The 25,668-nt window shown below is 46.2% G+C and overlaps 1 long non-coding RNA gene across 1 annotated transcript in view; it reads left to right on the top strand.

The window, feature by feature from the left end:
- The window catches only part of LOC142425543 (uncharacterized), a 349,305-nt gene that overhangs the window by 221,755 nt on the left and 101,882 nt on the right, over window positions 1–25,668 (top strand). The window contains exon 2 of the long non-coding RNA XR_012779684.1: window positions 7,119–7,208. This is a non-coding gene — a long non-coding RNA (uncharacterized LOC142425543). The remainder of the gene's footprint in view (window positions 1–7,118; window positions 7,209–25,668) is intronic.

The following is a 25,668-nucleotide window of genomic DNA, read 5'->3' as shown; positions in this document are numbered from 1 at the left end:
CCTGTGCGACTAATGCAGCATCACCTCCTGGGCAGGATGAGAGGACAAACAGGGCGTTTTAATGGACTCTTCACTGTATCAGAAGGCTAAAAAATTTAAGGAAACTTTTTATTCTTTCCAAGTCTTTTATCTTTGGCCAAAACAGAGTGGAAAGGTGAGTACAGGAGCCTTCTCCCTAGAGGTGTTTTCCACTCTGCAGGCCAGGGTTCTTGGCATTGATCGTTGTCCTCGAGTTCTTTTGGGGGGAGGGGAGGGGTTCGAGGACAGACTGTCTTCTTCCCCTGGTAACCCCGTGCTCGTGTGGCAGCAGCAGGCTTCTCACACAGCCTCTCCTCAGGAGCAGCAAGGCATTTCAGCAGGGATTGAACACTCGCTTCTAATGCCCAACAAGGACTGTGCTCAAGTGCATATTCTGCCCGCAAGGGAATAGCAGCAGGTCTTAGCTGGGGAAAACTCGGGGTTGGGAGGATGGTTGGTTGTGTCAGCGACGATGCTCTCTCAGGGGTGACGGTTTGCTCCCCAGTCAGAGCCGGAGTGTGAAGTACATCACAGATGCATAGTGCATTGGACAAGGAACGCATGCATGCATTTAAATCACGTATATCTTACTTTTTTACTGATGTAATTGTGAAATATGTGCTTTTTGCATTCATAATTAGGGGGTGGAACAGATGGTGAAGGCTTAGTTTAAAATAATCTGTCATTAAAATAACCTAGCCTACTGGTAATTCTTCACTCTAACTGGAGTTAGGTCATAGGAAACGAGTCTGGATGCTTCTCCCCCCTCCCCTGCCTCGGAATGTGGGAGAAACCCTAATCTGAGAGTAGCTGTTCCTGTAAGGGCACCACAATAAACTTTCCTCGCGGATATTGGGCTGTAAAGACTGAGGCAAAACCCCTTTGGCAAATATAAATCCACTTAGCGCAATGCATTAAACATTAGTATACGTCCCCCCACGTTGCCCTAGTTAGGGTTATACCCTGCAAGGAAATAACCCCGTGCTTTGACAAATGCTGTTAGAGGTACTCAGCTTTTGGAGGTTAAGAAACTGTGCCTCACACTTTCCATGTTACACTGATGTCAGGGGATATCAATGATAATTACCAGCATTATTATTCAGAGATGCTGGGGCTCCTGACTTCTCCATCCACCCAAGCGTCATGCCTTGCATGTGCCCCTCGTAGACTTACTGGGCTGTGACAAAGGAAATCTCCCATCAGCCCTGTCTGGATGGCTTAGAACTGTTTTCAGCAATAAGAAAACTGTCTTGATAAATCAGATACTCACATGCCTTGAAAACGTCTGTTTCGCGTTTCTTCTAAGATTTTGTTCTCCATCTGCTTTGAGGAAAGCAGATAGATTTCAGCACGGCTTTATAATAAATCTTCTCGAGGAGGGACTAGCTTTAACATTTGTGTAGATTCTTTTTCATCTTAAGCCAACCTTAGTTAATAATCAGAAAACTCAACGTAGTGGGTAAGAAGATGTAATTAACCCTTTGACCCCAGAATCTTAATTGGCGCCTGTTGAAAACAGTGGGCAGTTAAAAAAAATTTTTTTAAGTAGCCTGCAGTGATTGAAACAACACAGTATATAATAGCTTTCTCAGTTCGAAAATGCAAAAAAAAAATTCCACAGAACTTTTAAGATTAATCACATTTGGTTCCCTGAGATTAACTGACTGCTCCCTCCTCTCACCTCTCTAAGTTGGGATCCCCAAATTTAAACCAATGTTGATGCGACTCTTAAAACTTTTCGAAGCAGCCTACATAGAGCAAAGTTTGCTCACTCAGAAACTCACTAGCCTGGAGTCCACGTGGACTCACCGTGAGCCGGCGAGATCCTGAGCCTGTCACTGTCTCCAGAGTAGTTAGCCCAGTGTGACTCCCAGGATGCTCCAGGTGGCCGTGCCCACGGCAGCCCACCAAGTAACCACGCACCGACACACAGGAGGGACCTAAAGTGGCAGGGTAATGGCTAAGGGGCCTTGCTAATCCACAAGACCCGTTTCTCATTGGAAAGGTGATCGGACCTGACTTATAGATATGTTTCCTCAGATTATAGATAACGAGATGGAAAGAGCATAAAAGTGAAAAATTGGGTCAATAAAGCAGTTTTATTTTTTCCTGTTTTCTACCTCTGTGATGACAGACTGCTGACTTGACTTGTCCCCCCACCCCCAGTCAGCTCCCCCACCCCTCCCCCCACCAAATTGGCTGATGTGTTTAATTGAATTGACTGGATGTCTTTGTGTCATGTAGACATACCCTCATTTTAATCTCACCAGGAAATTGGAACATGTGTTGCAGTCTCTGTTTTGCCAAACAAAACTGGCCAGTGCTTAGATCACTGCTGCTTAATGATATCAGATGTTTCGCCTCCGGATAAGGCCTTTTCCCTGCTCTGGTTCCCAGATTTCCTACTGTATTTCAGTAAATACGAGAGAGAGGACTCAGTGCTGAGAGCACACTACCCTTCAGTGACTGTGTGGGTCTGGGTACATTAGAGAAACAAATCCACGGAAACTCATGTATAAGCGAGAGAGTTTTATATAAAGGTTAAGTGTGCATCAAAAAAAAAAATCCCAACCCAGTGCTGCCCAAACCCACAAGTCCAACTTTAGCCCATATGTCCAACATCAATCCACAAAGTTCTCCTCCATCTCACAAAACATACACAATGATGCCGACTGCAGGTGTAAAGCTGAAATCAGTGGACACGTAAGCATCTCAGCGCTGGCACACGGCTGCTCCAGCACCCAGGGCTGCACTGTGGTAGGTTCATGTGGCTTCTCCTCGGGGATGTCTTGCAGCAAATGAGCCTTGCCAGCTGAAGCAGGGAACTGGCTAAGGCAGCCGCACCCTGGTCCGACCATCACAAAGCAAGAGACTCCAGAACTAGAAAGACAAGGCTCACTGAGCTATTTATCTCTCCGCCCTTCAATTAACCCCACATGTGTTTATCGGCAAGGCTGGCACAATAAACTTTAAGTGTCTCAGTGACTGAGTAAAGAATGTGTATAGATGGGAAATGGCACATCGATTTAGGACTGGCACTATATATAAATCCGGTCCAACTCTCATCTTCCAAATATCAAGAGATGCTCCAGGCAATATTAGAAACGAAGTGGCATTTGAAGGTGCTAATAGCCTAATCTCTCCACAAGCAGAATTTCTGGAGAAAGTAATTCCTAGTGATCATTCTAGCCTGTGACACAAGGGACTTGGGTGTGTACTGGGTTTGATAAGTCTTGAGTGACCAGTTGCTTACTGTCAACTAGACAAACCCGGAGAAAGCATCACCCCACCCTTGAGAAAGTCAGTTTGGTCTGGCATTGAATGAATACCCCACTTAGCCACTTTGTGTCTCAGTGTGGTCCAATATAACATGGGGGTTTGAACTCTTGGGGGTTAGCTTGCAACAATCTTTATTTCAGCTCCCTAAATGGCCTTCCTATTGTCCCTTTGTCCCCCACAGATCTCCTGTGACTTCTTTCTTTGTTGTCAAAAGTTTGGCAAGATGGCTTAAATAGTCTCGGTAGTTGCATGCAGGCATGTGGCTCTTAGGTTGGGTTGTTGTGATTTTAGGCGCCAGGAGTCAGTTGTAACGTGTAGCAGCTCTGTGTACAACAGAGCAAAACACTGCCTGGCCCCGCACCATCTATGCAGTCACTGTGGGTCAGTATTTTTTTGCTGACCCCTATTTTACAAATATGATAGCCTTCTCCAAATAGCCCCTCCTGATAACATGCCCAAAGGGCAGTCCAAATAGCGCCTCCTGATAACATGCCCAAAGGGCAGGAGTGGAAATTTCGCCATGCTTGCTGCTAAGGAGCATTCTGGCTGTCCTTCTTTTGTGATAGATTTATTCATTCATTGGGAGTCCATGGACATTCGAAATTCTCCACCAATGTCATAATTTAAATGCATCAGTTCTTCTTTACAGGGAGAGTCAAATGAGGGAGGCTCCTCCTGAGTCATGCTTAGGAGCTACCTTCTTTGAGGTGATGGCACGTTGAAAGGAGGTCCTTCCCAGACTTTTGAAAGAAACGGTTTCTTCCTCCTTGGCACTGTTTCAGAGTGAGGTTCCACTCCACCTCATTCAAAGCTGGTACGGTTATGTCTGGCGAGGCTCCAGAGGGCATGACAGTGTGTCAAAGGCAAAGAGCCCGGGGCTCTGTCCCCTGTTGCATAAATGGTTCGAGCACAGATTACAGAGGTGGTGTCCTCTTAAGGAAGTGACTTATGAGTCCTCGTGCTGTCGCATTAACTGTCCCCTTTGTCTCCTTCCAGTTACTGCATCCTGATAGTTGAGCAAACCATTCCAACACAAATGGTGATTTTTTAAAAAGCCATAGGCTGTCTTCTTAGTATAGACATTTATAATTCAGAAATGCTCTGAAGCTAATCTTTTTACTAATTTACCCGTGTCAATGAGTGAATCTGTTTTTAATGGAAGGCAGGATAGTTTGAGTCGCCCGATCAGAATGCAAACCTAACCCAGTGACTGCTAGGCACCTAGTGTAAGCTCTCTGAGGATCAGTTTCCTCATGCACAACAAGCAGGTAAGAGAGGGAGCTCACTGGGTCCTGCCACACTTCCTGTGTAGGTCTGCAGTGCCCAGTGGCCACGATGCTATGGTTGTTGCCGCTGCTGTTAGGTGCCAGTGAGCTGCTTCCGACTCATAAAACTCTCCGAACGACAGAACAAAATACCAGCCAGTCCTGTGCCAGCCTCCCCATTGTTCCTACGTTCGAGCCCATTGCTGCAGCCACTGAGTCAGCTGATCTCGCCAAGGTTCCCCCGCTTGTTCACTGACCAAGCATGATGATGCCCCTTCTCCCAGAACGGGTCCCTCCTGATAACATGGCCAAAGTGCATGAGACGGAGTCTCAGCCCCTCACTTCCAAGGGGCGTTCTAGCGCAGGACATTCAGTGAAGTAGGACTTTGTGTGATTTGGATATTGGGCAAAAGCAAGACTAAAACCTTATGGGAGCCTGTGTCTATTTGTTCAGTCACCGCTGCCCCCCCCCCCCAGGTGCTGCTAGCAGAGGCAGGAGGAGAAGTGGGGGAGGTCACCCCAGAAGTGGCAACAGGAGCAAAGAGAAAGGAAGTCCTTGGGGAGGGAACAGATGCCCTGCCCCGCCTGTTGCTCTTCCTTCCCACTGGAGCTGCAGGAGCTGGCCAGGCCTCCTGCAGCCTGTGCCGCCACCACTGCTGCCCTGCCCAGAGCCAGGCCCTCTGCCTCACCTGCCTGTAGCCTGCCCTGGTCCTGTGCCACAGGGTCTGCTTGTGGGGGCTTTGAAACTATTAGGCTAAAATAACAAACATATGGATAGCTACTGGGGGGGGGGGCACAATGACTTCATAGAACCATAGACATGTAATTGGTTGGGTTTTGTCCGCTGTTTCACAATTCATGCCCTGTGTGTGCTTACCTACAATGTGCTCGGCGTCTATCACTTAATAAATGTGGGACAATGTCACCATGTCATCTGTGTACCATTTCATTTGTCCTTTGGTGGAACTCTACTGCGTGACTTTGGAATTGTTCTTCGGAACCCACTGTGTCAGAGGAGGGGGCTAGCTGTCACCCACAGTCTCCCCCACCATGAACATGGGTCAGCCAGTATGGAACCCAAGTTTCATACATGCACTTAAATATATACAACACAGCACATACATATTTATATACACGGTTGCATGCATATAATTCCTCTGTAAACCCAAACCCATGGCTGTCCAGTCTATTCCCACCCGCATGAACCCTGTGGGGCATGAGGGACCAGCGGCATAGGGTCGCTAACCTCTAAAGCCAAGTCACGCCCAGAAGTAGATCTCCTCGTCTTCTCTCCCTAAGGGCTGCGGAGGCTGAACTGCTGGCCTTGCAGTTCACAGCCCAACACTTGGCCATGGACACGTCGGACTGTCCTTCAGAGAAGCTAACTGTAGGAATCTGAGTTCCTGCTGAGACTCAGGGCGGTGCTGGTTTCCTACTAAATTTCACGTGCAGCTTCTACTGTTACAGACTTTGAAAGCGATGTCATTAATACCCTCTTTCCACATATTTCCACCACCGCCCCCCGTGTGGATTTCCTATCGTTTCAGATATATAGCCTGCGTTAACACTCTTTTTTTCTAAAAAAAAAAATATATATATATTTTCCTGAGCATGCCACACTCTCACCCCGTACCTTGTTTAAAACAAAACAAAAATCAAAGCTAGAGCTGTAAGGATGATGGGGGTACCAGACGCACGTGGATTGCAGGAGCCTGAAAGTAAGGTCGTCTCAATTGAGCGCTCTGTTTCACCATCGAAGCCCTCCGTGGTTGGTCCCGTCTGTCCCCCTGAGCACGCGCCCTTCCTTTGGGAGGGGAGTCGGGTTTCTAGAGTTGCGATGATGGGGACTATCCTTTTTCGCTTGTTTGCATCCATTTCAGGAATTGTAATAGAAACAAGATCTATGCCAATGCAACTTTAATATGGAGCTTTTTGCAGAGGGATTCCAGTTCATAAGGGTTCAGACTGCACACTCACCCGTGATGTATTGACTTTCCCTGCTGGTTGTAACACAATAAGCACTGGAAGCAGGGAAGGCGTGATCCTTTATTAATTAGCAACTCATTGGTGGCCATCAGAGTTCAAGTGCTGGTTTGACTTGTTAATCAGATAGGAACCTCCCCGCCCTCCATTTTTTGTTCTTACGTCACTACGGTTTCCATTTCTGTTCAGTTCTTTAAGGAACGAGCTTGTGGATTTAATCTCTGCAACCATTCCAAGAACAAAAGTAAAGTAATAAATAAATAGATAGATAGATAAATAGATAAATAAATAAATAAGCAAAGGTTGTCTTCGACCTTCAGCACGGTCCTCTCTCATCTATGAGTGCGATGTGTCTTGATCACGCCAAACATCCCTGAAGAAAAGAAAGCTCCTGGTCCTCAGCTCGACTTCATGGCAAAATGACCCCAGGGCTTTCCTTAACCGTGAAGAAAAGAATGGTCCCCAATTCAGTGTGTGTTGCTTTTCTAACAGCCACCGAATTAATGAAATCTGCGTCACCTATATTTACTGACCTAATTATGTCGTTTCTCCCCCCACCCTTCCTTTCTGCAGTCCCTGGATGGATTTGTATTTGCACTAAATCAAGAAGGAAAATTTTTGTACATTTCCGAAACCGTCTCCATCTACCTAGGCCTCTCCCAAGTAAGTGAAACCATTCAGACTCTCTCTGGCGATTGTGAAAGGCACGGCAGCCGCGTGCTCTCCGCTGCGCGTTACTCGGTTTAGCAGGCATTATGAAATCTATTATTTAACGGCTCTACCTGACTCTTCGCATGTAGTAAGTGAGAAAGCGGTGGGTCAGTATTCAATGTTAGGGATAAACTTGTGCTCAAAAACTCCGTTTCCCCCTTCCTGCCCCCCCCCAAGGATCATGATTAATTTATTGAGAACAAATGAAGTTTCTTCCCTCCGTTGTTTTGAACTTTGAAACCTCTGTGCCTGGTAGGAGAGGGACACACTAAGAGTGCCTCCCTTGTGTCCTATTACTGGATGTTTATGGAGTGCCCTGCATTATCCTGGGAGCTGACACAATGACAGGGAGTCATTTGGAGTCAAGAAATGCTGAAGGAGACCATTAAAACGTGTTGCAGGGAGGGGCCCGGCCAAGGGGTATCTTGCTGCCTTTGCAGATGGTTCCTAATGCTTAAAGACAATGTCAGAAAGTCGGCTAGCCGGTCTTGATGGGCAGCTTAATTACTCACACGTTTGTCCGTGGTTCAAAGAGAAGGAGGGGTAAAAAATGATGGTGGTGGCGGATAGAGCAAGGAACAAAATCCTGGTCTCCTTCAACACAAAAATATTAGTTCCAGAGGATTCTGAGACATAGGCGGCACCTGCAGAATGCTAAAATATCCGGAAGGAAAGTGCTCAATTCAGCTAATCAGGCAGATGTTTTTCTCCATAACAATGGTGCACATCTGGGTAGTTGTGCACACACAGGTGAAGGGCTCGATTTGACCCTCTACATCTGGTGGTTTGGCACAGGGGAAGTGCAGTCTCAGTGGGAGGGAGTGTGTGTGTAGGAGGGGGATGGCTGTCAAATTGGATAATCTACCTCTCATTCAGTTGCTCCTCGGAGCTAAAGAATGTGACACGAGCAGTTTGTCCTGTTCCTGTGTGAGGTCCACCGTAGGCTTGAGGCTTCTGGACCTTAGGAGCCGCCCAGCATGGCTAGAACCTTTTGGCTGCTAATGAGTTTGTGGGGTGATAGCTAAATCAAGGAAGATGTTGGGAAGAGGAGTATTTGGCATGTGAGGGAGGCACGGGGGTAGCGGAGAAATGCTGCCAAGTTTGGTTTTGTAATGTTGAGAATCCCGACAAGGGTCCAGTTTGTCCTCCTTGAAACGTGTGCAAACTCTTGGTGATAGCGTGCAGAGTAATTCTGTTTAATGTGGATTTGGGAAGCCAAAGGATAGACACTGAGCTATGGTTAACTAAATATCCGTATTGTTGGGTCTCCTTGAAATCTCTGCGTTTGTAATAGCCTGTCATAGACTTTAAACCCCGTCGTAATCTGTTTGGGACCTAGCTCCAAGACTCTGCAGTTCAGAAATTGGTTCGCCCCACCGTGTCCTTAGTCACTGGAAGCACCGCTGTTTGTCGTGCTGCGGTGCCCAACGTCACCTGGTTGGTGCATAGTATCCAGTGAAGTTTAATAAGGCACTGAGGAAGGAGGATGAATAATTAGTTTAAGCAGGTAAATGCTAATTAGGGAACTCCTGAGAAGCACCCCATTACATACTAGCTCAAAACACATTTCACAGCCCTGGTTCGTGGTAGAATCCAAATTCTGTCAAGGCAAGTGCATTTTCTGTAATTGAGATGTGTATGTTTGCTTTGCATAACAGATGGCTCTGTATGCTTAGACTGATAGCTAGGAAAATAATAATTGCATTATTCTGGCCAAAAGAATATTAGCTCTTGGGTTTTGGCCATTTCAGTCAGTCCTCCTGCCAGCACAGCATATGCACATATATGGATTGGATTTTCAAGGAAATTGATGCATCTGGAATAGTGTGGCCATCTGAAATATCATCTGTTCAAGAAAAATTTGGCTTTAACCCTGCGCTGGTTTCTCCTTAAAAGGCAGTTTATTTCATTGCTTCTCGACAGCAGTGCCGAGCCCCTCACCCCCTCACGTCTAAGACAAAGAAGGGAGGTTTCTGCAGAATAGGGTGCCTAGGTAGGCGTGGTGTGATCTGCGGCTGTGGCTGTGGAGTGAGTACCTGCTTTAATCGGTGAATGGCTTTTTAAGAGCATACCAACAGTCCGCATATCGAGTCATCAGGGGTAGACTCTGGCCAGAACCTGCTGTTGTTTTCGCCCGTGTTTCATGCTGGCAGAACTGGTCAGATATGGAGGGAAAGGCTCTGGGATGGGGGACAGAGGACTGTATTTTGGCAGCATTTTGCAATCAAAATGATGAAAGGTAAATCCATGAAAGTGGTGTTTGCATCTAACAGTTTACTTATTTAGAATTTTAAGCCAAAGTCTCAGAGCAGTCTTGGCTTCCTGTGACAACAATATGGTAAGATCAGAGTCCGATTTTGAATGCCCAAAGTGTGAGGGGGAAATTCTTAGCTAAATTTTCGGAAAGGGTTGTGAATTCAGTTGAGCTTCAAAGTCTTACCAGGGTCATTGCGATTCCTGAGACATAACCCGTTCCCAGTTCTTCATTGCCTCTATCAGCAGGAGCAGCAATGACGTACAGTGTAAACTGTACTCATACTTACTGGATGAAGCATTTTCTCTTTTAGAAATACACACAGACACCCACCAACCTTAATTTTTGGTTAGTGCCAACGTAGTGCCCCTGCTGTATGACCTTGGCTGGGTGACCTTCCCATCGACTCCCGGACAGCGATGAGGAGCCTTGTAAGGTCAGGGCTCCCGCTGGGCTTTTAAAGTAAAAAAATTCTTATATAAAAAGACATTGGGCGACTAAGCCCGCAGCGAAGCCTGGCTCAGGGACATTGTTGAGGAACACTGAGCATGTCAGAAATTGTTAGTCATCACGTAGCTCTGTCTGGATCCTAACTGCAGGATGTTCCTTTCTCGGCTTTATTTTCTTTCAACATATAAATGAATATGGTAGCTTTCAAAGGACTCGTGCTCAGGGAAGAATTCGGATTCCGTTTTTGGCTCCTGAGAAGAAAGCAGGGATGACAACTGAGCATGGCACTGGACTGTGCAGTCGAGAGAGCCTGAGCTGATTTTCTCGTTTATACTCATTGAAGAGCCCTGGTGGTGTGAGCATTGGTCCAAGTTCAAAGGTTCAAATCCACTAGCCGCTCTGAGGGACAAAGACGAGATGATCTGATTCCCTAAGGATTTACAGCCTGTATTTGGAAAGCCTGTATCAGGTCACTAGGAGTCAAATTCTACTTCATTGCGGTGGGTTATACTCTATGGAGCACACCAGTGCCTGGAGTTGGAGCCTGGTGTGTTGGCAATTATTCTTTGAAATGATCCTCATGTTGGTGTGTTGATGCAAATCAAATGAGCTTTAACAATGCTCAAACCTTCCCAGCTGCCCATTTGACTTTGCCAGAGGTCTGTATTCACATTAACATCCACTGTTGATTTGTGCAGGAGCCCTGGTGCCGTAGTGGCTACGAGTTGGGCTGCTCACCATAAGGTCAGCAGTTTGAAACCTCCACCCTCTCCTTTGGAGCAAGATGAGGCTTTGTACTCCTGGAGAGAGTTCCAGTCTCAGAAAACCACAGGGACCATTCTACCCAGTCCTAGAGGGTCACTGAGTCAGAAATGACTCAATTGTGGTGGGTTATTTTTAAAAAGTTTTTTTGTTGATTTGTGTAAGGAGTAAAGCTGATTCTGGGTCCTCAAGGTGAGGTCTTGCCTTAAGGAGAGTCCCCCAAATATCCATGCTGAGTTTGGTTTGCAAAGAGAGGAAACGACCTCGCCAGGTGTTGGCCTTCAGAGATGTTGAAGAACACTGCCTCACTGTCACAGAATAGACAAAAGTGACAACGGGGGAAGCAGACAGAGCAGGTCCCTGAACACTAAAAATGTTGCAATGGTTTGTAGCCAGCTTTTATTAAATCTCTTCTAACGTGTAAGGGGTTTAATCACCACAGAATTCACAAGGGAATTTACATGATAAATAAGAAGCGTTTCTAGTTGGTATAAGACATGAAGCTTAGAGAAATATTTATCTGTTGGCTTCCTCATTCCACAAAGGATTTGAAATAGCTGGCATAAATACACACAATAAAAGAACAGCAAAATAGAAGTAAGAAATCAAGGGAGAAAAAAAATCAACAAAAGTAGGCCATCACTTATCACCATGGAATAAGTGAACACAAATAAAGCTTATAAGAAGGGGTACAAATGACTGAATCAAACTTAGCAGTGCACTTCCTGGTATCCAAAGCAAAAAGGGAAATACAGCCAACCCTCAAAAAATAGCAAAACATAGCCATCTCATGAGAAAAACATTTTTTCCCTAAAACTCAGCTTTCTGCTTTTATATTTCTGTTGGGGCTAACATGTGGCTTGTGATACATCAGCTTGCATCTTCTGGTGCTCACTTTCAGAGCAAGACTCCAACAAGCCAGTTCAGAAAATGAAAACACATTTACAAATGTCATAAGCAGATAACAGCCATCATAGCCCCTCAGCCACTGGCATACCAAAGACCACGTCAAGGGTGTGGGGCTCTGGCACCAGGTATCACCATAGCCCTGACTAGTTTGGTGGATGATGTGTTTTTAATATGCCTTCACGGAGCCACACCCAAGGAGCCCTTACATAGTGGATTAGCAGGCAAGTTGCTTAACACCAAGCGAGAAAGGTTTTCTGCTCCTGTTGGGCCCTAGTGGTGTACTGGTTATGCGCTGCCCTGTGAACCACCAAGTCAGCAGTTTGAAACCACCAGGTGCTCTATGGGAGAAAGACGAGGCTTTCTAGGTCCCATAAAGAATTACAATCTTTATTGAGAGAGAGAGAGAGAGAGAGAGAGAGAGAGAGAGAGAGAGAGAGAGAGAGAGAGAGAGAGAGAGAGAGAGAGAGAGAGAGGCAGTCAGTCAGTTTGTCTTGGAAACAACCCACAGGGTCAGTTTTACCCTATCTAATAGGGTTGCCATGAGTCAGAATTGACTCTGGCAGTGAGTTTTGGGACCTGCTGTGAAACACCCACAGGAGAAGTTCTTCTCTGACTTTTAGGGCTGCTATGATTGGAATTGGCTTGATGGCAGTGAATTTGGGTTTTTCTTATTTGGATCCCTACTCAGATCTTACATTTCTTTTGCATCCCAATAAGAGGCCACCTTGTAGTCCCCAGAGTCCCAGGTCGTGGGTCTCGGTTATCCAGAGGATGAAGGGGAATGTGTATATTCTTGTAAGTGAGGTGAGGGGTGAGGATCCTGACGCGCCCAGGTGCTGCTAGCAAAATGCTTTTAAGATACCACAGGGCCTCACTTAAAAAGGGCATCTAGAGCAAGCAGGGAAATTAACTATTTGTTGTGGCTGTGTTGTCAGTAGCCAACATGTCTGCTAGACCCACTCATGAAAGGTGCTCTCCTCCCGCCACCCCCAGCCTCCAGTGTCCATCATGCACATAATGAGTCATTTCCTTTCTTCCCACCAAATCCCCACCCGAGCATAGGATGTTTCCTTGCTATTGCAAGCCGGCCAGAGGGGAGCTGCAGACAGGGTTACAGATTGGCTTGTTTCAAGCCAGCGTGCTGAAAGGGGCAGAAGCGCTAGAGAAAATCATAAGAGCTAATAGAGGTAAGGTGAAAGGGGTAAATGATAGCTTTAAATTTGCTGCTGCTTTTTTTAAAGGTATGCAGATATCTTTACCATGAACTTTCCCCATCCTGTTGTTCATCTCCTTATTTCAGATTTCTCCGCATTTGTTACATAGAATGGCAAATAAAATGATCGCTACAGCACACAAGTACAAGGTCAAATAAATGACAGAGCTCAGTCTATTTGTGAAGCTATTCTGAAAGGGAACCATGGTGCCAAATGTGGTTTATTTGAATAATAAAGAAGAATTAGATTCCCCTGATAACTTGGCGGAGGGCCAATAAATCACTGGAGGTTAAAGATGCTTTGCAACTGCCTTGCCTCTCTTTGGCTTTTCTAAAGTGCAAGCCCCGACTCTTCCGTTCCACGTTTTTTCAATGCAAATCAAGTTAAGGTTCGTATGTGGTTAATACCCTCACTTCTGTGTTTGTCAAGGATATATATTTCTTTAGTGGGGTGAGGAAAAAAAGAAGAAGACATTAGCTTTCCTTACAAGTCATTACTCTTGTTTGGCATCATCGCATCCCGGAGAGCTGGGATGGAAGAGGGGTGGAAGGTATTGTTTCAACGCAGCAGAGAGACTAGAATGACGGGGTCCAATGGCAGCCTTTGCCCCATTAGTGTTTCCGGTGTATGCAGGGCTAAGAGAGCCGGCGTTCCTTCCCTAAATGAGCGCAGGTAACCTTGCAAATACCGGTTGTTTGTGGGGTCCCCCCACCCAGACCCTTGACAAAGTCTTTCAAATAAACACCCCCTTAATTTAGATGAAAAGGACGCAGTAGGAGGTGTCTGCAGTTTTCAGTGCGGGTTTGTTTGTTTGTTACAGGGAGTCTGCCTCCCCTCCCCCCCCAGTCATCATGAAAAGTTCATCACTTCTGGGTGTAACAAAGAAAAATGCCCTTTTGAATGTGGAGGCTCTGAGGGTTTAGAGACTATTGAGAAAATATAAGTATCAAAATAATTCAGAAACAGTACAAGGCACAGTGGCACATTATCAATTTACAACATTTAAATTGATAAATGCTTGCTGGGGAAGGCCTACACAAGGGCACTTTGAAAAGCAAATAGCGACCTGGTGAAGAAATTGATTTTCGCCCCCCCGAAAATGACTGCATGATGCATCGTTTGACTGCTCGCTGTCCGCGTGCTTGACGGCGATAATCGCAGCGATCCCGCGGGTGACCTTATCGCTCGCGCCAGGGCAACTTTGTCTGCGCTCTGACTTTGGGCATGTCAAGGTTCCTCCCGGCAGGATCCTTCAGGGAAAAAGTTCCTCTGTTCGATCCAGATATTGAACTGCTCGCTCTTTCCCCTCTTCCCTCCCCCGCGTCCCCAAATAGGTGCCAAGGTGCCTCCTGATTCCATCCATAATTATGAGTGAGCCAGGCAGGAGAGCATAGCGCTGCACCCCGCACCTTTGTGGAAGCCCCCATGGCCTTTCCTTCCACTGCCTTCTTTTGGCGCCACCTCTTTCAGCAGGCTTTGTTTTGGTTTGTGTTTTAAGCACCGGAAGTAGGGATATCCCCTAAGGTTCTCCTGGAGCAGTTTGCAAAGGGCCCAAACCCCACCATCTTCTTCCTTGTACTTCCTGGAAGGAGGCTTGCTTCTTTTTTTTCTTTTCCCACACACTTTGCCCGACAAGGATTCCCCAACTGCCGCCATTCATATGTGTTAGTTTCCAGGACCATTTGCTCCCTCGCCATCCAGTGCTTCATGGTGTGCCACTAAAAACTCCCCAAAGCAGGTGACAGGGCCCTAGACCCAGAGGCCACGCCCCCCTCTGCTGTTTGACTTGGGATCCCAGTGCCCGCCTCTGCTCCAGAGTTTGGCTGAAGTCCGAAAGGCTTCCTGAGGATCAGTGGTGTTTAGAAAGTACTTTCTGCCGGAGGAGAATAATTGACGATTCTTTTATGTTTAGGAATTTTCTGTTGATACATATGGGTGTGTGTGTGTGTGTGTGTGTGTGTGTGTGCATGCGCGCGTGCTGCGCGTCTGTTTATCAGTAATCTTTCTGCCACACAGCTTGTCATTGGTAATTAACGATTCTTGATTAGCCACTTCTTGCAAGCAGCAAATCCCGTGCCTGGTTTGGCCCCCTGAAGCTGCAGCCTCCGCTGCCTTTGACACCCTCGGTTCACCATATTCAGCCCCTTTTACCTCCTTCTTTCATCCACAACATTAATTCTGAGTGAACAAGACGTGCTTCCTTGCTTTCGACAAGATTTGCTGCAGTCTCCTGCGACAAAAACCCCACACTCATTCCAGATTCAGAAAGTAGGATTTATAACAGCATTTTAATTTAATGTTGGATGTCGAACATATAAAGAGATCACAGTAGTACTAGAGCTGAAAATTGATGCCGTTTTTATTAGTGTCCTCTCAGAAGTGGGTGAGACGCGGTTTGTGCAGTGGAGCACAGAGCAGCACAGTCAGATGAATGAGGATATGCTATCTGCGAGGAATCATATTTCAAGCCACTGTCGGCCTCTATTGATGTGCTCAGAGTTGAAAGGTTATGCTAGTAAATGCCATCGGAATTTCCAGCATTAGAAATCGGTGGGATAATCTGCCGGCTGTCACTTTATGCTCAGCCTAACTGCTCTGCGTGGGATATTTTACTTGCTTTAACTCCAAATTAATGTCTGATGACTGGCGCATGTCTGTCTGTCCTCGTGCACGCTTTCATCGCTCCCCTGAGTGGCACTGGCTTTTAACAGGCCTGCGGAGTAGGCCAAAAACCTCTGAAAGCAAGCTCCGGAATTTTGCATCCCGGCACGGGGAAATCGTGGTCTTCTTGTTGATTCCTTTGAAGGTGTTTTATCTGGCAGGGAAGCCACAGCTCAGAAGGCTGAGTGCAAAGGGGGCTCCTCTCGTGGAACTGAATCTCAGCTTCTCGGGACAAGGAAAGGTCAAGGAAACGGGCTAACCAGTTTCAAATCTAGACATTGAAGACCTGCTGCACGTCCCACCTTAATTCCTGGAGTTAATGGGAGCAAGGGGGAAGAGAAGATGGAGTCTGTGTTTGATGAGATCAGAAAACCTAAAGTCAGGAGGAAAAAATTCTTCTAAAGGACCCGCTTGTGGCAGTTGTGTGGGAAGCATTGTATTTCCAGATTCATTGTTAAAGTAGAGCGCGGAGCAAAAGTAAGATTAAGAAGAAAATTTAGTCATCATTCTAAGTCTGTAATTTATTCATTTTTAAATAATGAAACGGTGTTTTTCTGAATTAACCCATGTATTATTCATGCATGCGTTGGCAGTGTCATGTCCTGGGTTTTCTGGGAAGCAGTGCACATTTCTCTGCCTGTCGAGCACCATTCTCTATATGGTATTATTTCGTGACTTATTTTATCAGGCAAAGTTGGTAAGTTAATTCCTGCTCATAAGGTGGTGCTTGTCCCCGCAACCTATGCAAACAGCTACCGCCACACCTAAAGCAGCGCCCCTCCTCCCGTTAGCCCGGACCCCCTGCCAGGGAGGAGCAAATGCACGCTGCTCGGATGAAGAGTAAGAAATAACTTGACCTCTTGGGAAGGAGGTCATAAAATCGCTAAATGCATGTGAAATCCAAATTTCATTTCTACACACACATATTCAATCTAGATTGGGTTTAGCTTTTACGTAAGGAGACATGGTTTTCATGAGGGGAATAACATAGCCAACAATTTCAGTGATAATTTCAACAGGGATTTAATAAGGAAACCGACTTTGGATTTTTGCATAAGTTCTAGAACTAGGCTGATAACCTGAAAATTGATGCCTACTTCAGAAACAAATGCCCAGTGGCTTTTCCCCCTCCTCCTTAACCTCTTCCCGCCCCCCCACCCCCCAAGCATCCCACGTTTAGATGACAGCCCAAAGATGCAATCTCTTTTTCCTAATAGGCATCGTTAAAGAGGCTGCTGACCGTGGTTCCAATGATTTAAAGCATCTTTTGCGGTGTCTTGGTGTAAACATATGTCTGTTCCCATGCCTGCGTCCGTGTATAAATGGACGGAACTGGTTTGTGTGCGTACTGCATCTGAGCTGCAGCTATAAATTAAGGGTGAAATGATTCAGTAGAGCAGCAAGCCAGGTTCTCCTTTGGGTGCCTCACCCCCCTCCCAGCCTCTTCCAGCAGCACATTTACCACATTCAATAACAGGACAAAAACTTTCTCTGATGGCATTAATGTTTCATGTGTTGGCAGATTAAATCTATTGCTTTCAATAACTTTGCAAACTTTTTTAGAGTGAGAGAATATATGCAGAGAGAAGTTTTCCTTGGGAAGGAAAAAAATAAAACGTGGTCTCTGAGACGTGGGCATTTTCAGGGCAATTTTTCAGACCCTCCATCGATGTGACACAGGATACCTGTAAGCCAAGGCTGGTGTTGGGGAAATCTCAGAAGTTCGCTAGCTCAGTCAGGAATACAGTTTTTGGATGCCCGGTAAAGAATCGGAGAATCCGGGTTTTGAAGAAACAGGTGAATCAGCCCAGACCCCTCTCCCTTTTGATTGGGTCCAGGGCTGTTCCTTTCAGTAACGCTTTACCCAGGAAACGTTGAAGACTCTAGAAGACTGGCTCTCGATGCGGAGAAAAGAAGGTTTGGGGGAGTGCGCCCAATCAAGGATGGTTCGCTGCTTGAACCTTTGAGTTTTATTGTCATTCTGCAGTCCGGCTTGACTTTCATGTGTTTTGTTCCTATGATACTTCACAAGATGATTAAATCTAATTCTTCGAAGTCTTAGGTAGAATGAGGTACTTTCCCAGGAAGTGTACAGAAACTTGTAAGAAACTTCAGGACCAGCCAAAACTTGGGAAATGACTAAATCAAGCTCATTTGTCTTATAACATATTGCTTTGCATGGACAGTTCCTTTCTGGCTGTGAAATGTCCATGAGTGGATCCGGTATCTCATTGGCACAAGCCAAAGAGGGTCAAGGAAAGGGGGAGGGGCACAGGATCCAACGGTTGATTCTAATTATCCAGGAGCGCTGCAGATTGTGTGCCACGGAGCTCTAGCATGCTCGTAGCAATGGTCTGTCTACTTAGTTGTGTGAATTAGAAGATTCTGTACATCCCCATTGACAGAAAACGCAAATTCAAGGAAAATAATAGGTGAGACTGGGAACCAATTCCCTGAAATGAAAAAAAGAAGGAAACATAATTTTTCCATTTCATTAATTAAAATTGACATTGCAAAGGTGTGCGAAGACCAAGCCGGGCCCGTGCCATTTCACTGCATTTCAAAACCTTTTCACCTAAGCAGACACGTAAATCGTGCAATTACTGAGTCTCATTCAACTCTTTAGTGAAGACACGGGCCTGCAGCCTTGCTGTTGCAGACATTGAAATTAGAGGAGTTGCACTGAAGGTATTTCTAAAATGTCACAACCACGCCATGGCACTGGAGGATATGTTTATCCATTCATCATCACCAAGAACACCTGGGGCGGTGCTCAGGAATCAGATGTTGCCTTTTAAAAGCATCAGAAAGGAAGCGCAGAGTAGCGAGCCGAGGAGAAGTTAGACGGTCCTGAACCACGGTGTTGCTCAGTTGGAGCTGTTTGGGGGGCATCAGCGTCTAAGTCACAACAGTGTCAGAGCTGACTGCAGCTGTCAGCGGCAGGGAGGCGAGACAGTGCCAAGTGTGACTCCCTCTGAAAAGCACGTGTGTCCTGGAGATGCAATCCAAGTGTTTGCTTCCTGTTTTGTAAAATGAAGACGCTCCCTCGGCGATGGATCCCCTTGTCGTTTTCTCACTCATGCCTTTTGCCTCGGAGACTCTGTCTTCGGAGATGCAGGAAGCAGCGCCGTGGTCTGAGAACCAGGGCACCGGGGTTCTGGTCCGGCCGCTGTTTCTAATGGGGCTGAGTAATATTGGAGAAGCCGGCTCTGAATTGTTTGGAAGCGCAAGGAGGCAGGCGGGGTCCCTGCAGCCCCTTCATCTAGAAGCTGTGTGCTTTCTGCAGGGCCTGCCACACCGGACATGTTCTTGTAAGGAGTCGGGGTAAGGGAAGCTTGGAAGAAGTACGCTATTTTATTTTTAACCTTCAAAGGAATTTAGTTGAGCAGATGCTACCCTGCACGAGTCAGAGTAGAAAAGAAATGATACGGCTCTTAAAGGGCGCATCTAGCATTTCTACGGGGTGAAGTCATTCTGGCAGTTTCAAAGGATATAACTCCTGCGGGTAAAATAGGTAGGCTATGGAATGAAATCACATATAGCAGGCTGTCATAGTCTCCTACACATTCAGTACATTTATATAAGTGCAAGTGGAGGCTGCCGAGACGGAGTCCCTAACAACTTCCTGAGGAGACTGCTTTCAGATGATCTGATATGATTTGACTAAATTATCCCCGTCGAAGCCGAGGACAACTTTCATGATCAAATATTTTGAAATTAGTTTTCCTCGTTGGCAGATTATCTGAAATATGAATTGCCCTCGTTTGAGCACTTGAAATGGAAAGGCTTTTGGTAATAGCAATTATATAAAAACAAGGGGACTGGCGTGCTGTAGATCATGCTGACGGGGATATGTTTATAGGTCAGTGATGTCAATAACCGCAGTTCTCCCAGATGCCTCATCGTTACCCTTTCATTCCAGGCTAATGCAAAGGACAGACTGACTCTCTTTTTAACAAGGGGATTTCATGGTAGAGACGAAATACTGATTCTATGGACGCTAGACATTTAAACATAATCAATTAATATTTATCACATTTCTCCAGCGTTGTATAGGGTGTCTGAAGATCAAGAGAAGTAGGAAGCATCGGAAGCGTATGGAGTTCAACACCATTCTGAGGTCGCATTATTCGTAGGCTTGCCTGCTGCATTGCTGACGCGGCCTCGGAAGTTTCCTCTCCTGGGTGGGTCTGGCCGCTTAGATATAGAGCCTCACCGTTACCAAGAATTCTATATAACCAGCAGCTATGAAGCCCTGGCTCTGTGCCAGATGGTATTCTAACCACTTTACCTCCAGTAAAATTTAGAATGTAACCGCGGTTAGATAGGGTCGCTCTCCCCATTGTGTGGGTTAGGAAACAAAGGCAGTGGGGTCCAGTAGCTTGCTCATGGTGATGGAAATGGGAAGTTCCAATGAAACCCCAGCAGCTTGCTTCCTCCGGAGCTTACACGGTTAGTTCTTTCGACTAGGTGGATTCTGCGCCGTTCTGGGTTATTAGCAAGTGGAATTACTGAAATAGCTATCCTCACAGTAACAAGGGATAAACACAAACCTCTAATAAGGATAAAGTTCTATGGCTGCATCGGAAAATTTCCATATTGGGCATCATTAAAGATCTTCTCAGATTAAATAGGACATAGGACTCAATAAAGATCTAGGCCTAAGATACCCATACAATTTTCCAAATATTTAATGTGCATGACCACACTTGACCATCCTTATTCAGTAACCAACATGTGACAAAAGCTGTGTTGGAGTCTGCCAAGATGAATATACCTTGTTGCTGCCTTTAGCAACCTAGTATCTCTAAAAGAATCGAGATGTGGCAACTAAGCTGTCCAACAAAACCAAGCCCATGACTACCATCCAGTCAATTGCAACTGACAGCAACCCTGGAGGCCAGAGTAGAACTGCCCCATAGAGTTCTGAAGGCTACAAATCTCCACTCAAGGAGACTACCATGCCATTCTTCCACGGAGCAGCTGCTGGGGTCAAACCACCAACCTTTTGGTTAGCAGCTAATTGCTTAACCACCATGCCTCTATGGCTTCTGAACAAGCCACACATAATAGGTGTCAAATATTTTAAGGAATTAGAAAAGGCCAGAAGGCTTATACAGAGCTACACTAGAAACCATAGGGCCAGAGGATGTGGTGACTAATTCTACCAGAAGAAGAAATGACCTTTTTAAGGGCTCGACCCATGGAAGGTGACATTTCAGACGAAGGGAAACATGCCAAGTCCTTATGTTATGGGTGGGTCTGGAAGCTCTGGGCCTGATTGGAAAGAGCCTGGTCAGAGGAACCAATGGACATTGACTTTCTCTGTCAGACCCCGAGGAGCTAAAAGTATTTTAAGGGGGAAAGTATATGATCAGGTTTGTGTTCTAGTAGCACATAACTACATAAAAATAATAAACTAATTCTGGCAAAAAAGAGAGTGGGTGGCATCTTCCAACTAAAAGACTGATAGGCTGACCAGGGAAAAGATAGAGGAGGCTTACAATAGGGTGGGAAAAGAGAAACGAGTGATGGTTAAATCCAGTTCTGACCCAAGGCAGTCCGGTATGGGTCCCAGTAGAACGGGGCACCACAGGGCTCTCAAGGACCGACTTCCTGAAGCAGAATGCCAGGCCTTTCTTTTGGGACACCTGGGGGTGAACATAAGCCCCTAACATTTTAATTAGCAGGCAGGCATATGAGCCATTCCCAGTACCCATGGACTCTTACAGTAGGGTAGTGGCTATCATGATGTGCTGTCAAGTGGATCTGGAGTCACAGTGTCCCTTTAAGACAGAGTCAACTGCCCTCCATTGGATTTATTTCTCATATAACTTTTATGGGAAGAGATGAACAGGTCATGCTGGGTTTAATTGGTGGCTGCTAGGTTTGAACCATCAACCTTTCAGTTAGCAGTGGAGCATTTAACCCCTACACCATCAGGGCTCCTTCACCAGGAGGTACACCAGTGGAAAAGAGAAGAGTATAGATTAAAACGATTTTTTTCAGCAAAAAGCAGAGCTTTGGTCACTGATCAAATGTGCTGGGGAGTAGGGGTGAAATAGCATTTCGGTGGCTTGGTTTCATCTTGGACACATGGTATTTGAAAAGCTTGTGGGACGTCTGTCGCATAAAGCTCAGGAGGCAGGCTGGAATCAGAGTTAGAGGCTGAGACATGGTTAGCAGGTACCTTCTACCTGGACTCAAAGAAAGTAGAGGGAATTCCCATGGGACACTCAAAGTGCAAGGGGGACAGAGCTGAAGTTACTGAACAAGCTGGGAAGATCCCGGATCACTGGCAGGAAGAAGAGGAGAAAGTAGCAAGCAAAAGGAACCAGGACTCATCAGAGCAAGCTGGAGAGTCCGCTCCTCTAGGGGAACTGTGGAAGTTGTCATTAAGAAAGTCTGAATAAAATAGAACGTCGGAGGAGATGTAGTCGAGTGTCCAAAGTTAAAATAGTAGGAGGGCTTTTTAAAAACCAGTTACTGGATCTATCAGAACACAGCCTGTGGTTTGAACAGCGTTAGTGGAAGTAGTGGAGGCTGAAGGCAAGATGCAGCAGGCACACACATTGGGCAAGAGCGCTGGCCGAGCCTCCAAGAAACATGGCGGACAATGGAAGAAGACCTGTCGCTTGAGGAAATGAGTTAATCGATCTAATTTTTGATCTAAGATGACCTTTCCATTAAGTTGAGGAGTTATGGCATGTAAAAAAGAAACCGTAACGACTAGAAAGAGAGAGAATCGTTGAAACTAGACTTAATAGGGTTAGGGTTAGGGTAAAAAGAAAGAAGAAACGAGACCTAAAAGTTTCTTGTGGGAAAGGGAGTCGGCATGAAACTGGAAATGAGTTTGGAATTTCCCTAGCGAGAAGGAGAGGGGGGTGGTGTGCTGCTTGGAGTGCGCAAGGATAGAGATTAGATTTAAGGGGGTCCAAAGAGGCACCTACGCTCCTCTGAGTTTTTTGGTTTCCACCCTCCTCTGCTCACTGAGTGTCATAAGAAGACAGTAATTCCTATTAGTTTCTGTTAACAGACATGCTGAAGGACCAGGAACCCCGGGCAAAAGGAAGGGTGAAAGCAGAAAAGGGCAGTCAAGGGCTGCGATGGGTGAATGCTGACTTGTGCCTGCCAAATTCTGACCCTTTTTTGGCCCATGAACTTCTAAGGCAATTCTAGGAGGGAGAGTGGATTCCGTGAACCAATGCTGCATGCAGTGAGCTCTTATCAATTGACATACGGCTTCTGCCGATGACCTCTCCACTCTGAACTGATGATCAACATCATCTTGATCAGAATCCAACATCAAGGATTCATTCATGGATTCCACCATGTGTTAGTCTGAGTAGACTAGAGAAACAAATCCATGACACACATATATGAGATTTATATACAAGAGCAATTGAACATTGAGAAAACAGCCCAGCCCAGTGCAGATCACGTTCATAAGTCTGATATTAGCCCATATGTCCGATACCAATCTTTAAAGTACTCTTCAGACTCATTAAACACATGCAATGATGCAGAATGTAGAAGATCACAGGCCAGTGGGTAGAAAGTCTTTGGATCCAGTGGCATTGGAAACATCTCAGCGCTGGCAGGGGTCTCTGCATCAGGGTGAGTCCATGTGTCATCAGCTGCTCTGTCTCCCAGGGTGTGTGCAGAGAGTCTCTCACCTCCAAGGAGGAGGAAGCAGTGAGAATTCTTTCCCAGAATTCTCAGGAGAAGGCCATGCCCACGCCGAGGCCTCATTGGCTATGACATGATTGACAAGCTGGACTCCACTCTTAATCCTCAAAGTGACAAATGATTATACATCTACCATATCCCGTGGACATCCAAAAATTGGTGGAGAAAGTCAAACAAGGAGGTGACTTCGAAAATTGTGTGGGGAAAACAGAATTGACAGATAACGAAAACTTTCCTTGACTTTGTGGAAGCTCCATCCTATTTTCTGACAGGTGTGAAACTTTGAAGGCCCGTCCTTGCTTCCCCTGTTGGCAATGGTGGCGGCTGACTGTCTAATTGACTCCACCTCATGGGCATTCCAGAGGAAACAGAAAGCATCACTACCTGCCCCTGGGCCACCTTTACAAAACCTGAAGTATCTAGGGGGTGTCTGCTGGCTAATTTTCAGTAGCCAATCAGCAGGCCTTTCCCCTAGTCTCTGGGTTCATCTGGAAGGTCTCTCTGACTCCGTTTACCATGGGCAGACCTGCTGGTGTTGTTCCATGTACTGGTGGCATCATTTCCAGCATCATCTCACACTGGGTCATCAAGTCATTTCCAACACATTGTAACCCGATGGGTTTCCAAGACTGTCACTTTATAAGAGTAGAAAGCCTGAGCTTTCTCCCTTGGAGTAGCTGGTGGTTTCAAACTGCTGGCCCTGTGGATCGCAGTCCAGTGGGCAACCATACACCACCAGGGCTGCTTCACTCTGGCACCATCCCCACCGGAACCCACAGAGGTACAGCACGCTGCCACTTATGAGTGGAGGTGGTTCTCTGTACCACGGAGCTCAACTTACGCACATCAGCAGGCTGATGCATGGATGTTTCCTCAGGTCTGTGTTTGCATTTTGTGGGCTTACCAGTTGTCCTTCGTGCTCTTTCCTGTCTCCTCGGCTTTCCCATGCAGTCCATACCTACCTGGCAAGCGGAGCACTGGGTGGAGGTACAACGTCTGAGCATGTGACAGCCCTCCATGAAGCCCTTCATTAACAGGAAGGAATGGCCTGTTTTGGTTTGGGGAGGGTTTTTTTTTCATGAAAAATATGAAAAGGGCATTTAGGTATTTCAGATCAATTTCTAAGTTTCTTATAATTTTTTTAAGATTGCATAAATGTTTAATAATTGTGACTAGACTTCTATCTACCATAGAGGTGATTCAGTTGCTATCGAAGTGGGTGATCTGGAAAGATGAACTGTAGATTTGGAAAGCGTGTCTCTAAATTCTGCCATCTGGTTCTTGTGAGGGAGAAACGAGAAAGGAAGAAAGGGAGACTGAAAGAGGGAAAGCTTAGGGGCCGGGGATCTTCTTGTTCACCGTTTTGGCTCTGCCCCCCACCTACCCCATATCCAAACCAAACTAATTCCACTGCCCTGGAGTTGATTCCAACTCAGAGAGATTTTCCAGGACAGGGTAGAACTGCTACACAGGATTCCCAAGGCTGTGATCTTCCTGGAAACAGCTGCTGCATCATTTGTCTCACGAGCAGCCTGTGGGGTAGAACCCATGGCCTTTTGGTTGGCCGCTGAGTGCTGTCCACCCCTGTCCCAACAGGCCTTCTCCCCTCAATCCTCAGGCCGAGCAATGCAAACCTGCAGCCTAACACGTACGTAAGCGGCCTGTGGAAAATAAGCCGTCACGTAGGCCTGTTTGCAAAAGGCAGTCTAGTAATTGAAACAAGTGTTCTCCGTGTCTGTTTCCAGCTGAGGTTAGACTGGGTGGGATGGTTGTGAGCACCAGATTCCCTTTGCCTTCGATATCACAACCAAACAGTTCCGAGTGCCATATGAATTTGTAGGGCTGATGGTTTTGTTACATTGGAGTGTACATTTTTCATCCCTTGCACTCCCACCGCCGTTCTGCGAGAATGCAGGCTTTGTGCTGGTACGATATTTCCAGCTCTAGGCCTGGCCCACCTTACTCCTGACGGTAATTTACTTTTTGGTGTCTGTCGCCTTGAGCCTGCCTTCTGCCTAGCTCGTTGAATGATGTGCTAATCCATTATATTTTTCAGACAAGTGTATCGACCAGTATAAACAGACTGGAGGGCACAAACCTAAATGAAAGCTACACTTCCCTGAATCATTTAAAAAGCTCCTGTTTGGTGGCCGGGCAAAACCACTTGGCTCTGTACATTAAGTAAAGGAGCGGGTGCTCCCAATAAATAAAACAAACAAACAAACAAAATGGAAATATCCCTGCCTGCAGGAGTCGAGCCGAGTGTCAAATGTTCCCTTTTATTTGTCTGGGTTGTTGGTTTTTTTTAGCTTGATCAGAAAGGGCCACTTTACAATGCCTTTTGCTGCTACGCATTTAGCAGGGAGCACCGCATTTGGCAGCTCCTGCGTTTGTGTGGAGAAAGAAGCCTGGTCGCACAGGGGGGCAGCACTTGCTGGTGACCGGAAAGGTCGGCAGTTCCAAGCCGCAGGCT

This window comes from Tenrec ecaudatus, chromosome 14, assembly GCF_050624435.1.
Source record: "Tenrec ecaudatus isolate mTenEca1 chromosome 14, mTenEca1.hap1, whole genome shotgun sequence".
NCBI classification, from domain to species: Eukaryota; Metazoa; Chordata; class Mammalia; order Afrosoricida; family Tenrecidae; genus Tenrec; species Tenrec ecaudatus.
The sequence above is the reverse complement of the archived record's forward strand: the minus strand, read 5'-3'. Positions and strand labels throughout refer to the sequence as shown.